Raw genomic sequence first — 16,600 nt, 5'->3', positions numbered from 1 at the left:
CGCGCCGCGTAGTCCGGGGCGTATTTACCCTAGGGCCAAGGGGGCCATGGCCCGGGGCGGCAGCCTGCGGGGGGCGACGCAGGCCGCCGCTGGCTTTCAGTTTCGGGTGCCTCAGTAGCGCCCCAATATTTTTTTTGTAGTGTTACTTTAATTTAATTTAAAGTAAGTAACTATATTAGTTGCCGATTTCCAGTATAGTCACATTACAATTTTTACAGCGCGTTTGTGCCCCTTTGCCTTCTACCTCGGATTGTCCCCACCCACGACGACGACGACGAGTTCTCATGATGTCGCCCTGTGACGTCGCTCTTCACATTGCCCTAAGGTCGCGGGCTCCCGTTAATGCTTTTTAACGCTGCATGCTTGACGTCGGCATAAACGCCATGAGCGACGTCTAGACGCCGGCCATTGCGTCAGCAGCCGGTATACTTCCTACGGTAAATAAAGGCATCGTGTACGCAGTCCGTACCTCTGTGGCGCACGGCGTCCAGACGCTGACGCCAACGTCAACCGGAAACCGTACAATAATTATTGAGTACCTATAGAATTTAGAGGCGGCCTTAGGGAGGTGGCAAACGTGTCAGTCGAAGCCCAGCATAAAAAACAAAGCACGTTTATTTAGTGGGTACAAAATTTCCCATCATTCATTATTTTAGTGGTTAATTACTCAGCAAAACATTGATCAATATACGCAATGATAAAACTTATAGTAACTAGATAATGAATAAAATGTAGAGCTGTAGAGCTAAATAACAAACAGACGGAGTCCGCAAGCAGGGTATTATTGAGCTAAAGACAGGGAACTTGCCGAAGGGAGTGCACCACGTAAGGCCGAGATGCTGCAGAGCCGCTATTATAGGTACGACCCAATTTACAACGTTATTACTAGTGGCTCTGTGCTGTAGACCTCGCGGTAAGCTTAGAAAATGTAAAAGTGAAATATACTTAGTTCGTTGAGTCACAGTTATCACAGTGAACTCTAAATGGTCTTGGTTTCGCATTTAAAAAAAAATCCTAAAACTGAATCGACAAAAAAATCTATTTAATCAGAATCTGGTCACAAAATTTCACGACAATCGGTTAAGACTTGCGACCTGTAGAAGAGAATATCCGGACATATCAAAGCAAAATCTCAGAGTTAAAACGGAGACCTTCGGGGACGCTTCAGTCATAAAAAATATGGCGGACTAAAAGGTCAGGTTGCGAGCCCTGAAAAGCTTAAATAATAATAATAAATAAATAATAAATAAAAGAATTTTATTTCGGACATAAATCCATAGTTGTTAGTTACATATTACATTAACTTATAAAATAGTGTTAGAAGAGTTAAAAGTCGCGACTTCCAGAAAACCCGAAGCATTCCAGCATTTCCAGCAAGTCGCGCCTTCGCTTTAATTGGAGCGAACGCCAAAGGTCGAGCAGCAGGAGAGCCGAGATCACATTTGTTTCAAGCTCCAAGCCAATGCCAAGCTCTCGCCTCCTCCAGCTTGGTCTTCGACCTTGCATGGAAGCTCTTTATGCGGAGCTAGGCCTTTGGTGTCACTTTAACTTGGTCATTGTTCCCAGGGCCGGATTTAGAGGTGTGGAGGCCCCGGGGCAACAAAGGAGGGCCCCTGCCCCAAATTATTTTTCCTATCCTTTCCTAAGTCTCTATTGTGGAGGCCCCTCTTTTGTGGAGGCCCAAGGCAGTTGTCCCGGTTGCCCTCCCCTAAATCCGGCCCTGATTGTTCCAATCTCAAACATTGATTTTTCCCACCTCGACCTTTGGCTTTGCGCGGAAGAGCGCCGCAATTGGACGATCCGGGACTTTAGCACTATGCAGAGCTCGTCTTGGCCATAGGTTTTTGTCCCAGCTCAGCTCCACTGAAGCTCGCCCTTTAAGTCTCTTGGGCCCGCAGAAAACATATTCGTAGCCTACAGCCTCACAGGGCAGCACACCGCAATCGGACGCTCCGGGCCTCTGGCCTTATGCAGCAATTGGCTATATGTTCAATTCCAAGCTCTGCAGAAAGGCACTGAGAAAAAATTATACTTGTGTTTACTTCATGGGTCATGGGGGGGGGGGGGGGGCGGCAGAGACCCAATGGCCCGGGGCGCCAAATATTTAAATACGCCCCTGCGCGTAGTCTGGAGCGAGCTTAACAGTTTAAGAGATATTTCCCATTTCCAAAATTATCCTAATTTGTTTTTTCTAACCCAGTTTCTAATATCTTTTTTGCTCATCAAAGAACGTGCTGCAGACGTCACATCAAGATATACGGGGGCAAATACTATGACTTTATAATATGACTTTTTGCTTTAATCGTTTATATCGTAGTTTTCGCCGATTAAACTAATTGTGCTTATTATAATAATTGCTGTTGTCAACGGGCCGCTGGGAAATTGCCCCGTTTTTACTTTAATTAAGAGCTTGTTGTTGGTATTTGATGAGTTATTTTGAGGGTTCCTGGCCGACAGATAATGAAGGAAGATACCTTCTTAAGTATCTAAAAAACTAACTAAAAATTTGCCAAAATTCAAAATTGGCCAAAACTATGCTTACCTAATTAACGATTCCCAAATTCTACCTATACTTATACTATTTTTTAGCCTACTATGGTGTCCCACTGCTGGGCCAAGTCCTCCCCTCGTTTTCTCCACTCGACCCTGTCATCGGCACCATTTGGGGTAGAATGCGTCCTTCAAGTCATCCCGCCATCTCCTTTTCGGTCTGCCTGAACCCCGGCCAGCGCCGTCTATGGTGTTCCGTGGGTCCCACTCAGTTACCATTTTGGCGGCAGAATGATGATGATGAAATAAGCTAATTTACGAATTGTCGGTTAACAGTGTGAGCGATCGATGGTAAAAAATGTCATTTAAAAACAAAGTTGTTATTGTTGCGTCGCAGGCACTGTCTATATTTCACAATAAAATGTCAAACCATATATGACCAAGCAATCACTCAATAATTGAATTACTACAATTATAGGTTCAAGCACAGAATAACTAATGTCCTGTAATTGCACTAGGCGATTAAGATGGGTTAATGTCTTATTGTTTCATGACAAGTGTAACTTTCTTGACCATATTCGTAAAATTAATTCTAAGAACGAGGGAAATTATTGTAAGGTACGTCCACACCGTCTACACTAACCGTCTATACTAGAATCGTTGATAGAAAACGGCAATTGGAACTTAAAAAATGTATGGAAATAGTCACGTGACTATTCGTACTATTTAAAAATATCCCGATATTTTTTTTTCTTTTCGTTTGGCGTTTGCCGATGTACGTTTGCCACCATGGCTAGGCTTTCTGATGAGTGAAATCCTAATGCTATCTCCTTCGGGCTTGCTAAAACACGGCCATATTGATAGTTATATTTTAGGGTAGTTCGATTTCATAACTTTGACGATTAACAGGAAATCCCACCTCACCCCGTAGTCCCTCGTAATTGGGGTGAGATACAAAGGTGATTTTGGAAGATTGTTGGATCGTTTTTTTAATTATGAGTATTAATTACTATAGCTTCATTTTAAATTGGAATACATTATTTTTGTAGCAGTAGCCTTAAAATCCCATCTCACCCCTCTTTCATCCCTTCTCTCCCCATTCATAACCCAACTCTCCCCGCGAACCCTACTCACCCCATTTTACGGTATGTCATAGATTCTGCCTTAAGACTCACAATGTTGAACACCTGCAGTCAGTTACCGATCGATTAAAACTAATTCAGACACAAACAAGATATACCAATCATTAAGTAATATTCACGTAATATTGCTTAACACACACGATAAAAAAATGAGATCGGTGACTATACGAACAAATATGGATTTCTATTTACTCATAAAATTTAAATGAAATGATTACCTACACAACACAGTAACTAGTTCAATATATGTCTGTCCACACCGCAATTACAAAAAAAATGGGATATGACACGTCACTAATAATCATCGATTTGAGCGATACAATTGCGGCATTTGATCGATCCATAGAATTCGTCTAAATGTGGTTCGGCACAAAGAGTTCGAGCCCTGTACCTGTACCATGAGTTAACTTAACTTTCTATGCATCTCGAGATGTATAAATAGAAAGTAAGTTACGCAGACGTTAGCGAATATGTCAGTGTCAAATGAGGGCTATCGTTTTTTTGTTCACCAGTTGGCGCCTCTGTTGATGGTGGTCCAAAAGACTATAGAAAAGCTGTCAGTCATTGAAGTGACAAGTGACATTTGACATTTCGAACTACGGAAAAGACCACCATCTACACTAGCGTCCCTAGCGGCGAATTCATACGCGTTAGCCCTCATTTATTCTGTGTTCGTGGTAAGGCTACTGGTGTGGACGCACCAAAATACAAATACATCCCAGTAGCAACATTGTAGCTTAGTTAAACTCATACACGTACCTTAAGTTAATTGATTTAAATTGTCTGTCCATTTCTACAGCGGCATTATCCCATAAGCCTGAAGTAGTAATGTAGCTTTTGAGCCTTAATTGGAGGTATAATAGGGCCGATTGGGCAATAAATAAGATTTCCATAAGGAAACTGAAAATAGCATGATAATATATCAGGAATGATGTAGTTAGTTACCAAGTAGCTAAAAGTAACGGTAAAGCGTCTATTGAACTCAATTTGGGTCATTTTTCCTGAATGATAGGTACAATAAAAAATAAAAATAAATCTTAAATTACTTAAAGAAAACTGAATGCTAAGCCAAATCTTTTTGTAAAGCTAGAGAATGGCGGAATTGGACGTTTAGTCTCATCCGCTAAAGTAATATTGCAGCTGAGGCCTGACAGTACCTACTTTGTTACAAATTACAATCGAATATGTTAAATATATATTTATATGTGTATGTATTATTATATCAACATCGATATTTGATATGCATTACTCTCCTCTCTGCTGGATACATCATAGAGCCTGCAATTACAAAACCAATAAAACAAATCTACAACTGCGCCAACAAGATTACACGCACATTAACACAGTTCAAAATCGAAAACGCATCGACATTTTTTACATCCTTACGCAACTCTGAAGAAGCTATTTTCGACCTTGTACCGCACGATATAAGATTGAAATTTTAATGATTTAAAAAACAGTAGTGTTGTACTAACGACGTTTTGGAACTTGTAGAGTTGGACTCACGCTGAGAGAATAGGTGTTAATGCGGTCTCCCGCCGCGCCGGGACATCACTACCGTGGGCAAGTTTTTGTTATCTGTACGCGATCTATGGCCTTAAAAAAAGTTGTTATTGACAGGAGTGGACAGAAAACTACTCTACGTCAAAAATCTTTTTTGGACTATATTGAATGGGTGTACAAAGTCCCAATGGATTATGCATTTTTACGGGATTAAAGAATAAGCGAATGATTTATCCGTTTTTCTTAATGCGTGGAAATATTAATCGGCGAAATGTCGTATTGCGAAGCTGACAATAATTTTCGTACAGATTATAAATTTATCTACCCTCAAGCTCAAGCACCCATTAGCTTCAAAATTTTGGGGTCTCTACCTACCCGGCTACCCCCATTGTATACCTGTTAGGACTACTCTATTTGGCCGGGAACCGTTTCATGAGGACCAGATACTAAGTACGCACTTACTGAAGGCCTAGCCAGGATACCAAACGTTTGCCTCGACGAAACACTAATGCCAATGCCTCTCTGTCGCACTAATACGGAAGAGTGATAGAGAGACATTACCGTTTCGTTCGCTACGGCGCAAACGATTGGCATCTCTCATGTGCTTCGGAAAGTTTCCAAAATTGCGGAATTTCCATAGAAAAAATTGGTAACCTTCTCATAAATTTGTATGAGAATTAAAATTTTGCATAACAGAAATTAAAGTTTCCTTTGTTTTCTGTAAAATTTTTTAAATTTTTGGAAACTCCGCAACTTGCAAATTTTTGCGGAGCTCCTTGCCTTATCCATACTTTTTTACCACCACTTGTTTAGATTCTAACCGGTCAAATCGAACAATACGAGATCTAATTCATCTAATAGATATACGTTATAGTTTAGTTCTCAACTAGTTATCTTTTGCAGTTCGATTCGAGAAACCAATTGCAGTCATTTCATGCTACAATTATTGTGACGTTTTGGGATATCCATTGGATGTCTAAGTAATATAATATCTTAAGGTGTCTTAAGCAATTCTTAAAGAGTTCGTTCAAGAGGACATTCAAGATCGTGGAAATGTCAAATTTGACATGACTTTCTTAAATATCTCGTTATCGTTTCTGTTTCATATCTAGTGGCTATCTAGTTGATATCTAGATCATTGTTCGAATTGGCCCGTAGCAAATTTTCTCCACATCCAAAAGAGTTGCCCGATTTTAATAGGCTCATTAAGAATCTTCCGTCAACCAACCACCGTGTGTGTCCAATGCGCCGCACAATGGGGCTCCATAGCACGTCGGCGGGTGACGGCGCGCATGTCAATGCTAAAAGCCGGGACACACCAGATGCATTTTTTTCCCTTCCCCTTTTTTTTCTCTTCCCCTTGTCCCCACGACTCCCGACATAGTATCTTCCACGACTCCCGATATAGTGCCTCCTCCGGCCACTTGTTGAGAAAGGTGTCTAGGTCGTCCCGCCATCTCCGTCTGGGCCTGCCGGGTCCGCGCCCCTCTTCTGGCATCCACATCCACCAGATGCATATGCAATAATAAGGTGACTTAAGTTCGGTTCACGGGCATTTATCAACTATCAATGAATTAATGAATAATATTATTTCAGAAATAAAACTATAAAATTGGATTATATCGCGTTATTGAATGTCATTACTTTCCTTCTGTGTAATCCTATGGCATGGAGTAGGTATAAGTGTAGCCCAACCTTAAGAACGATGCAGAGAGAGCGTGAAGTTAGTATATTCATGAGTATCGGTATTATTTCATGCAGGTATACAGTACAATCACGACTGTTCCTAGGGTACCTACCTACTTACCTAGGAAGATACTACTTACTGCACCATCATCGGCATATGGTGTCAGGAGATCGACCGGCCCTATATCAAAAAACTTAGAAATACTTACAATTTACAAGCAAATGACAAGTAACAAGACTTACAAGATTGCAGATTTAACAAGTTTGTGTACCAGAAAACATAATAAGCGGCAAATTTGTATTTATTTTTAACAAATATCTAAATTGTAAGAATAAATCTACATTTGACGTATGCGCCATGTTTTTGTGTTACGCGTTAAGTGTGAATTTTTGTAGATTGTAAACTTGTAGATTTGATATGTATGTAATAATTGTGCATGTAACACATTATCTAAAACGTAACAATATTGTCGGCTTGTACACTTGTAAAGAAAACGAAACGGAATACTAACTAATATTATAAATGCGAAAGTGTATCTGTCTGTTGCCTCTTCTCGCTTAAACTGCTGAACCAATTTTGTTGAAATTTGGCACAGATATAGTTAGAGTCCCGGGAAAGGACATTTTTATGTCGGAACGGTCATAAAGACCTTGTTATGTCATACAATCGTCTGGTATGACACGACCTGAACCTTTTATTTGGTTGAAATATTTTTTTCTTACTTAGTTACTTACTATTAATTACCCTTAGTTATTACAGTTTGCTGTGTAGCGTACTTACAGCTAACCAAAATGAATTGCAATACAAATTGGACTCTAAAATCTATATGATACGGATTCTATTTCCGCAGAGGTGTACATTGCAACGCTAGTGTTAAATACAAGTGTAAAATATTTCTCAACTTTGTCTCACGTTCCTGTTAAGTTGTTTATGAGTAGGCATCTAACCTTTTTAGGGTGACTACATATACCTTAGTGATATAGCACTAGCAAATTTTAAGCAAAAGTATATTTTCTGAGTAATTGAGGTAAAACGTTAAAGGTTTTTTTTTTGCCTTCATTTTGCACTTCTACTTCTGTTATGAATCATAACTTATGATATTGAATACGTCAACTACGTGGTGTTAAGTAATTAGAGATTTTTTACATCTATTGTTTTAGGTATAATTATTATTTTTGAATAATTATTGTGAATAAGGACAAGGTAATAATATTTATTATAAACTGAAATAGATATCATACACTAAAGAAAAAATAGATAGCAGTCATAGTGGTAGTAGAGATTGTGACTACTTAAAAAAAAAAATATTTCATAAAATTATTTCATTTGTGAGTCATCTTATACTTTCTGCGGACTCTACGACTCTACCTTTGTACTTAATAAGTTAATATCCTCAATTGCTCAGAATAAGTTAGTGTAACCATAAAATACCATTTACATCGCAAACCGTTATGAAATCTACATTTCAAATATTATCACCCTTTTTTCTAATTTCCTTTCAACAAAGGATTTTAGGGTTAACTTTGTTAAAACAACGCAATAAAGTCAAGCCGACGTCGGTTGCGTTTGTAAAGAATAGTCAAGCTATTTTAGACCTTTTCTCACTAAAGATAAAAGGTTCAAACTGAATGAATATGTACATATGGTACTTTAGTAAGAATATACAATATTGAACTTTAAGTTCGTACAAATTAAGTCTAGTTAAGGATTGTGGTGTAATCGTTGTTTAACGTTCATTGTTTTAAATTGCAGTTACAACTTACAACAAGAGCTTTGTTACAACAATACTTATTGTGGGGTTTTCAGTCGTTATCAAGGAACAGCTGTTATTGCATTATTGCACTGTTCAATTGTTTTGTTTTTAAGTTTATCAGAAGGTCGGGTTGTGTAGATGAATAGAAGCGATTATCCAAATGTTGCCGACAGCTGTTTTTAGAGAAACGTGGAGAAACACTAGTTCTAGATAACTACGATCGTAATATCCGTATACTGATATTACTGATACAATTTTACTTTTCGATTCGCGTTTGTCGATATTGTCGTCTAAAATTTTGGTGAATAAATAGAGCTAATCCTATATAATATAATACTACACAAAAGATCCCTATGGGTCGAAGTGTATCCGCAAGGGCCCCCGAAAACCATAAGATAAGATAAAATACAATATAATCGCAACTTCACCGTAGGTATTACCTAACAAAATCCCCGAGCTACGAAAACGTATGGAATTTTGGTAACTCAGCGGTAAAGGACATTGGTACATTTTTTGGTAACTCAACGGAAAAGGACATACGTACATTTTTTATCCCAAATTGATTTTGTTTTTATTCCGCTCAGAAATGATCCGAGCTGTTCAAACTTGCCAAATTTTAACAAAATTGACGAAAAAAATGTCGACATCAAGTGAAAAATCGGCCCATTTCAAAAATTTCACCAATTTTCTTAACTTTTCAACGGCACATCAGTACTTAGTATCTAGTCGTATATTACGTATAAAGAATTTAAACCCATTATTTTAGCTCCACCCGTTATTTAATTATAGTTAGAATAAATTACATCACGAATAACAATGATATATAGCAAGAGAGCGCTTTATATTTTGACACCTGCCTTAGGACCTGTTTGGCCGGGCGCGGGCCATATATCTTCTTTTTGATTTAGAACATGGCCAGAGATTGAATTATTAACATACATTTTAACATATTATACATTCATACTATATTATAAAGATTGTTGGGTTGAGAATTTTGTTGCTTCAATATTTTAAGTAGTTGAATATTTTTTGTAAATAAATAAATAAATATTATAGGGACAAGGCGAGTTGTGGGTACTCAGAAAACGATATATAAAATATACAAATACTTAGATACATAGAAAACATCCATGGCTCAGATCAGGAGCAAATTCTGTGCTCATCACACAAATAAATGCCCTGAGATTCGAACCCAGAACCATCGGCTTCATAGGCAGGTTTACTACCCATTAGGCCAGACCGGTCGTCATTTGTATTTGCAAATTTATAAGTAACGTAGTTTTAGTTGGTACCTAGGTACATATTAATATTTTAACAAGCGTTGGCGTTAAATTTGCTGATGATCAGAGTAAGCGAGATTTTTTTTAAAGTCTATATTAATTTTTAAAGACAAAGATTAATTTATATTTTTAATGTAAAGAAATTGTGAGATGCGTGTATAAAATATTCTTAAAAATTCTTTGCAACTAATTTTTGGGCCACACTGTTATAACGTCACGTCATCCACGATGACAGTTTGCAGTCAATATCAATATTTCATAAGTTTCATATAACTCATACCGCACCAACACGACCAACCATTCGTTTGCCGACATCCCAATTCCCAATTAAAAACAAAATGCTGCGCAGCCATAAGGACGGAGCCGGACAAAATCACCATTAAAAGCAGACCTGCGCTTTTATAAAATAGATACATAGTTTCTGACCGAAGTTTCTGTTTCGGTAGGTTTCAGCTTAAAAATCATATTTCGGCCTAAGGTTCGGATCGGTTTCGGCCGCGCCGAAACTTATTTTTCTGTAGTGTCCGTCCGACTTAAGTTTTGGTTTCGGTTTCGGCGTCATGTAACCAAAAAATCAGGTTTAGGCCGGACAATAAAATAGTAGATTATTAACCAAGGGATGAAAGGCACTCCTTGCTGCCGAGGTATTTTGGCGCTCGAACGCAGTGTATTACAAATCCATTTAAACTCAAATTTCAATTGTTTATCGTAAAAAACCCGTGGGGGTCGGATCAAAACTAAGTAATTAAGTCCGACTCACGCTTGACTGCAATTTCTAATAGGTTTTCCTGTAATCTATAGGTAAAGATCTATTTTGTGTATTTTTTTCAAAATGTTAGAACCAGTAGTTTCGGAGATAAAAGAGGGGGGGGGAATGGTATTTTTTTGCCTTGCTAATTTATTTACGTTACATGTCCATCTTTGGGTTACAAACTTACATATGTGTAGCAAATTTCAGCTTAATTGGTCCAATAGTTTCGGAGAAAAGAGGCTGTGACAGACGGACAGACAGACAGACGCACGAGTGATCCTATAAGGGTTCCGTTTTTTCCTTTTGAGGTACGGAACCCTAAAAATTAAAAAAATCGTAATTCGAACGTAAAATGCTCTAGTGCAGACACGTATCATTTCTGCACACCTTTTAGAACAACAATGACCCTCTTTCAGAGCATGAGAAATGAAAATAACCTATTAATATGACTTGTAAGACTTGTGAGTGGGACATCGCTATACGGGCATAGTGCTGTCTCGCACATACACGTGTAGATCCGCATCAATGTGATAGCCGCGAGGTCATGATATAATGGTATCGGCCTGCTCTTCACAATTATGTACAATTAAGCTATCATTAAAGGTTTTTCTCGTAGGACGCAATTTGTCACGCACGCGGCGCGCGCGCAAGCCCGCGGGAGGGTTATAGGGGGGACTGGGGGGAGGGACTAATTAAATTGGCTCTTATAAGGTTCGAAAGGTTTTGATCGATAGTCTAGATCAATGCTACGTCAATTAAAGGTGGAAGATTTATAGCGGATGCCAGGTCGCAAAAAAATAGTAACAGACGATTTCTAAGATCTAATCAAGTCGGTGTATATAGATCTAATCTAAAGCTTTAATCTCACTGAACCTCCGCTAAAAAGCTCCCATACGATTGAAGTTACACCAGGCGTGTCTCACTCCGCGATTTTGTCGCGTCGCTACAAGTACCTGCGGCCGCCTCAATTTTGAGGTTTTTGAGGTAATTGCCGCACACCGCTATGGAACGGACGCCTGCACGCGCTTGCGCCGCCTTGCGCGTAGTAGTCTGGTTTTGTTAGGGAGTGAATCTTCTGTACCTGGTACTATTATATATTCTGTGGTTACGCTACCATTTTATACCATAAGCTAAAATAACATGAAACTTGGCATGGAAATTTAAGTAACATACCTACATCTATGTCTGGTATTAGTTTTTGTAGCTAAACATTCTAATACAAATAAAATTCAGCGATAGATCATAGACGCTACCAAGAGGCCTAGCCAAGATCCTAAGTTTGCGCCGTAGCGTAGCGAACGAAACCCTAATGTTTCTCTGTCGCACTTATATGGAAGTGTTAGAGAAACATTACCGCCGTTTCGTTCGCTACGGAGCAAACGATTGGCATCGTGGCTAGACCCTCAGATAACCAATTTAAAAGCCTCTATCCATTAAATAATTTGACCACAGGTAACAATTCTAATTCTCAACGCCTACATTCATTCACCACAAAGCGCACATTTCAAGAACCTGAGGGCCTATCGCGAACCACATTCGACGTCTCCCTGTCACACTTACGTATGAATGTGCAAGTGCGACAGAGAGGCAACACGTCGAACGTGGTTCAGAGGGCCTACCGCGAACCACGATCCACTTATCTTCCACGTTCTAACAGGCCAATTCGAACGTACACTGAGATCAGAATGATATTTGAATCATTTCTTTATCGTGCGTCTCGCCCGCGCCATGAACGGAGTTACTGACAAGTAACGAGCGAAATGCACGATAACTGAATGACATCAGTTAGATGTAAATTAATTTTGTATTAAGCAGAAACATCTGCTAACGATACCACAAAGTTTAGAAATAAATTAAAATTGATGATGATGATGTGATATGATGGAAATATTAGCTGTCATCGAGTGACCTTCAAACCTTCAAGAAAAGAGCGTATTCCCATCTTAAAGGCCGGCAACGCACTTACAACCCCTCTGGTGTTGCGGGTGTCCATGGGCGGCGGTAATCGCTTACCATCAGGTGATCCGTCTGCTCGTTTGCCTCCTATTTCATTAAAAAAAAAAAAGAAGTATCGGTAGCTCAGTTGGCAGAGCGATGGGCTAGTGATTCAAATTTCAGAGTCGGGACTGTCGGGAGTTCCAGCCTCGCCCGAGATAGTAATTAAATATGTCCACTTTTCATTACAGAAAACCGCAACCAAATAACACTTAGACCCCACTCATAGTAACGTGTTGTGTTCCTGCCGGTGAGTAAGGTTCTAAGGTTGCCAGAGCTCAACGAGGGTCGCGGAGTGTTAGGGTCGGAAACGCGTATGTATCATCTCTGGAGTTGCAAGCGTCCATAGGCGGGCCGTATGCTTGTTTGCCACCGACGTACTATAAAAAAAAATCTGATGTCAGTGTACTTACATTCGAATCGGCCTGTGTGTCTAAAGCCGCCGGTATTATTTTATCGGGTGTCTAATTGAAAGCAATTAAAGCCTGCGTGGGATTACGAATGGCCGCTAATGGCCAAGATAAAGACCATTAACTGGAATTCGATTAAACTCAACACAAAGCTAGAGCGATGAAAACAAAAGCATGGTTTTTAGATCAAGTTTCAGTCAAGTGTTTAAGAGTTATTAGTGTTACATAATATTGTCTTCGGTTACCGCGATAGTTACTCATGAAATAAAACTATGAAAACGGATTATATCGCGTATATTGAATTTGACTGTCAGTCACCCGTTGACCACGAACGCTGTAAAGAGTTCGAAACGTCGGGATGAATTATAAATTCAATATACGCGATATAATCCGTTTTCATAGTTTTATTTCATGAGTTATTAGTGTTATTACAAGAACTCGCCGTAATAACATAGACCGAGTACAGTTAGCAATGTTAGCATCAAAAGTAGTGGGTCAGACATGGTCAGACTATGCGCGCCAAATTATCTACCATTCTCTAATAACTTAACATGAGATATTAATTTTTAACAAGCACAGAAACGTAATCGAAATTAAACAATATTTTAAAATATTTAGATCAGTACGGTTTCACTCACTATTATTTTTAGTCGCTTTTGGCGTGCACGACGTACAACCGCCGCAGACACTCGTGCCTGAGGAAGGATTCCCGAAGAATCCGAAACATGTCGCCAAAAGCGACTAAAAATAATAGTGAGTCAAACCGTATTGATCTTTAGATTTATAAATATTTTGAAGCAGAAACGTCTGCGAACGATGCTATTAAGCTTAGAATAAATTTAAAAGTGGAAGTGGTTCCCTATGGCCTAGAATATAGTGGGAAGATTTGCTGACTATGGATGTCTTGGTGGCTCAGTTGGCAGAGCGCTGGAGTAATGATCCAGAGGCCGTGAGTTCAAGTCTCAACCAAGGCAGTAATTTATCCACTTTTAAATTTATTATAATGAGATATGTCTCTATATGTATGTAAAACAATTAAACTGTGACGATCACGAACTGTAGAGATATAATGCCTATTTAGAAAAGTATTCCAGGGATTCTGTGTCCAGTGGCAGATTATGTTGGCGCGTTGTTTCATCAACTACACAACTACTATTGATGCTGTCTGCTGACCTAGAAGTTTTTTAACTTCTACTCGTAATTTATAGGAACAAAAACTACTATCGAACACAGAGTTCGATTGTATGGCGGCGGGTAGGTTTTTGTGACTTTAATTTGGTTAGCTGTCTAACAGATATGCATGTAAAGGTGTAATTTTGACACATTTGGCTTAATAGAAAATTTCGTGCTTAGCATATAATAGCAAATTTTTACGCTGCACCCTTTCAGGTGGGATACCTACCTAAATTTTATCAGGACTGAGACTCAAATAAGACAAACTTGATACATATTATGTACCCCCGGGGTCGTAAACTTTTATTTTACTGTCCAAAGAAGTTAGCTTTTTCTGAAATATTTTTGACAATGTCGAATTGGTGAATAAAGTTATGACTTAAGTGATTGTTAAATAGATGCATAGCCACCAACGGCGACTATCCAATTTTATTATATCTCAAGTTCCGTTGCTAAAGCTATTTAAAGCCCCAAAGATCCGGAAACACACTTTATTAAGGCAATTAAACGTCTTCTCACGTTTCAATCTCCATCCCACTTCTATAACGCCTTTCCTGTCTAAAAAGCGACTAAAGGGTAATCTAAAAAATACTTTCAAACTAAAAGTTAGTCTATCTCTAATGGGCTATAGTTGATTATTGCGTGTGTTGAAACGCAGGTAATAAACTTTTAACATGACAACACGAAATTAAGGAGTATTAAAACAACATGCGCGGGACAATGAAGGAGCGGCGTCTCAAAGGTGGCGGCGGCTTTGATGTTTGCCGACTTTGCCGGCCCACACGGGCGTTTCATGCATGCGATAGGGCAATAATGGCTTAGCTATTGTTGTGGAAAACTAGTGAATGGGCCGGAAAATAATATTGGAGATTTAGGATTCCTGGGCCGTTTGCGGTGACATTCACCAATGGAATTTGTTTTAATTATCAGTAGGTTGACATTGACAGCTTAAGTGCCAGTTGCACCATCCGCACTTGACAGACTGATGAACGTCACCACATAATTGTAATACTGTGACGTCACCCGGAGCGCCGTGGCACTATGAAACTTTCCATACAATAAAATTTAGCGAACGATGACAAACAGTTGGTGCAACCGACCCTTAGTCTCGGAAAATCTGGACGTGCAGATTATTTTATAACCAAAATGTTTAGTTCTAAACCAGACTAGTACCTAGTACCTAATTAAATATTCAAGACGAACAATCTCCATTAACACCGCGTTCATCGCGTGCTTTTTAACTATTTTAAGGGGTTCCGTACGTCAAATGGAACCCTTATAGGATCACTCGTGCCTCTGTCTGTCACAGCCTATTTTCTCCGAAACTACTGAACCAATTAAGTTGAAATTTGGTACACACATGTAAGCTTGTGACCTAAAGATGGACATGTAACGTAAACAAATGAATTTTAAACATGGGGGCCATTATTAGGGAAAAAATAAAGTTTTTCAAACTATATCTAAGTTTTTCAAAAATTAAAGAGCTCATTGTGAGAATTTCAAATACATATTTTTTATAATTTTAGAATTTACAGTTTAGAAGTTATTCAAGAAAATTATAATAACTTTTTTTTATAAAAAAGGCAAAAAATTATAATTAAACAATAAATAATCAATTTAAAAGTTGATAAATTACTGCCTTGGGTGAGACTTGAACCACTCCACTTTTAAATTTATTCTAAGCTTAATATAATAGCATCGATCGCAGACGTTTCTGCTTGTTAAAAATTAATTTAAAATAAATAATTACAACCCCAGCCCCTTTGCCCAGCAGTGGGACACAGTGGGCTCTGAATATAATAATAATATAATTACAATATTTACATGATCAATTTTCGACGTAACCTAATCTAATGTCACCTCACCTGGGGCATAGTCCCCACGCCCCAGGGCACTGACCGCATTTCCCCACTGTATGCCGTATGCCATCTGCAAAATTGACGATTCTCGCGTCGCTTTTCTTTTTTATTTTTTCGTCGATTTTCGCGTCGTTGTATAGGGCTATCAGTTTTAATTATTTACTAGATTCTGGACGATTCCGGTCCAACCAAAAGATGTGTAAGAAATTACACAACAACCTTAATAATGAAATAAAACTATGAAAACGGATTATATCGCGTATATTGAATTTATAATACATCCCGACGTTTCGAACTCTTTACAGCGTTCGTGGTCAACGGGTGACTGAGGAAAAATTACAAAATGCAAAAATACCCACATACTAAAATAATGAACAATCATAGACTACAAACTTTAAGGCTGGTTGTACATGCAAAATCGGTTCATAAGGCTAGTTATACACTATAATTATTTTTCAAGTAAAGATATATATATATACGCGATAAAAAACTATGCCGGCTCCAACCCTACACCACGGACCCGAGAAGATTTAATTCCCTCCTAAATTGTAGGAGGG

At 38.8% G+C, this 16,600-nt stretch overlaps 1 non-coding gene across 1 annotated transcript; it reads left to right on the top strand.

Moving 5' to 3' along the window:
• Positions 1 to 13,912: 13,912 nt before the first annotated feature.
• Positions 13,913 to 13,985, top strand: Trnai-aau (transfer RNA isoleucine (anticodon AAU)). Its single transcript has one exon. It is a non-coding gene; the product is annotated as a tRNA-Ile (tRNA).
• The last annotated feature ends 2,615 nt before the right edge of the window (positions 13,986 to 16,600 follow it).

This window comes from Cydia strobilella, chromosome 13 (genome assembly GCF_947568885.1).
Source record: "Cydia strobilella chromosome 13, ilCydStro3.1, whole genome shotgun sequence".
Lineage (NCBI taxonomy): Eukaryota > Metazoa > Arthropoda > Insecta > Lepidoptera > Tortricidae > Cydia > Cydia strobilella.
Note: the sequence above shows the minus strand (reverse complement) of the source record. Positions and strands in the feature narration are given on the sequence as shown.